Raw genomic sequence first — 2,514 nt, forward strand, 5'->3', positions numbered from 1 at the left:
GGTATCTACCTTTATCAATAAAAAAATTCTAAAAGAAAGTCAAATTAAATTTTTATGAGCGTTTGAAGTTCAAATTTTTACAACATTTGAGTATTCACTCGACTTCTCATGCAGCGATTTTCTTATTTTGTTATAATTCAAAAAAGAATAACCATAGATTCTTGAAATGTATATCATATGTTTATTTTATCAATTCCTATACTTGATAAAATTTTCAAAGTATTTTAACGTGTTTTGAGCTGTTTAAAGGCAATTTAAAAATTGTTTTCTAAACATTACAACAAAATTTTATTTGTTAGGCCAAGTTTTTTTGTATATGTATTTAAAGTTCAATTTTTGACAATATTTATCAAATTTAATATTTAAAAATGATTTTGTAGTTAAAAAAGTATGTAACCGGGCCACGGACTCGTGATAATAATATATTATACATATAATATAAGCCAACGTCTAATATTCTACAACTTACAAGTAGGGATGGCAACGATATATCGATATTTTTATATCGCTCGAGGACTTCGATAAATATTCACTTATCGATAAAATTTCGCGATATAACCGATATATCGCAATTTCACATATGAAAATGAAATTTATTTTTTGTCCTTATTTAGATTTGATCTTAAATTTGTCCCCTGTTTGTCATAGGACCATAATACTATTATAAATTCATGGTTTTAACTTTTAACTTTTAAGTGATTTTAATGTTCACGTCCAGCTGCTGCTGATTGGACGTAATATTAATACTGATAGAATATCTGATATCAATTACCATAACTGATAAGTGATGATATGATATTATGGTAATATAACAATTAACAACATTTCCCGCATAAATTTAAATATTTTACAATAATAATATAATAAAATTATTATTTATTGTAAATAATCATAGGTTCCAAATGTTATTGCATAATATAAAAGCAGTACACTATAGATTTGTATAGTATGAAATTTTGTTTTTTGTATTAGTTTAATTACAGTTCAATATGAATTTGTTTCTTATGGCAATATATTATATATATAGTTATTAAAATTGGAAATACCAGTGATATTTATGCTGCTATATTTTAAAGCAACATTTTATTGATATCTGGATAGCAGATTATGAGTATATGAATACATTGGGAATCACAGATTTGTCCTTTGTAATAAATAGCAAATACAATTTTTATTTAATCAATGTTTGCAACTTGCACCTTGCCAGTTCCCATATTTTCCCTTGGTCACTACCTACTCATTGCACATTGAAATTCATTGGTATTTTTTTTTATTTATTGCGTGAAATTTTTTTTGTACTATATTATATTTAATTATCTATCAACTATGGGTAAAATAAGTAAAGTGTGGCAACATTTTGATAAAATTAGTAAGCTCTCAGCTAAATGTAAAGCGTGTGGTAAGAATTGTTAGATTAACTGGGAAAAGGCTTTCAAAATTAGTATTCATGAGCTCTTTAAGCGACGAAGACTGGTTCAAAACTGATTAATAATTTATTTATTTTATTGCTAAGAATTTGATTTTTATTACATATGACATACCTAATTTGATTTTTACTTTATAATACAACGCGGGTTTTCACCCAATTTACAATAATTATTAGTATTATCATTTTTTTAATATCGATACTTTTGGTCGATATATCGATATATCGATATATCGGGGATCGGGATCACGATATATAGTTATCGATAGTCAACGGATGAAATATCGATATCTCGATATATCGCAGTTGCTGCGATTTTTGCCATCCCTACTTACAAGCGCGATGTAGAAATCTAGAAATTTGCTAGACATGAAAAATAATGCACCGGAATGTTGGACCATATAATTTTAAATTTACATGGTTTACACGATTAAAGATATACTGGTTACCCAACGGCCTATGCTTTGCACAGGCAGAAAACGGCTACGAAACCGCGATATGTTATGGACTGCCTACTAGCACCATCTAGGTGATTAACTTAGGAACTATTTGTCGTCACGAAATATTCAAAAGGAAAAAAAAGATTATAATTAGTAATAATTAGTAATTATTAAATAGGTAATATGGCTAATACCACACAAAAAAATTTAAAACATATTAGAACAAAAGACAATAAATACAGTAAATAATATTAATGATTAATTATAAATATTTAATAGTTAAAAGTTATACTAAATAAAATAAATAAATTAGCTAAATTAAATAATACAACGTAGGTACTACTATTAGTTATTACATTACAAATTTGAAATTAACAAACCTCTACTTTATCACTTTCCATTTTTTCTAAAGGATGAAGAAATGGTAATGCCCCTTTTTTTAGTTGCCATCGCTTTAGGCAAACCTAAGAAGTAGAAAGTAATATTAACCATATCAATCCTTTATTTTTAAAATAAACTGATTATATTATAGGCTTAAACAGTTAAACATGTTCTATATTGATATTTGAATAGGTATTTAAATTAGATAGTCGTTGCACCTTCCTTCTGGGGAGGCTTCTACACCATGTTTAATCTGCCTTTTTTTTT

Source organism: Acyrthosiphon pisum, chromosome A2 (genome assembly GCF_005508785.2).
Source record: "Acyrthosiphon pisum isolate AL4f chromosome A2, pea_aphid_22Mar2018_4r6ur, whole genome shotgun sequence".
Classification (NCBI taxonomy): domain Eukaryota; kingdom Metazoa; phylum Arthropoda; class Insecta; order Hemiptera; family Aphididae; genus Acyrthosiphon; species Acyrthosiphon pisum.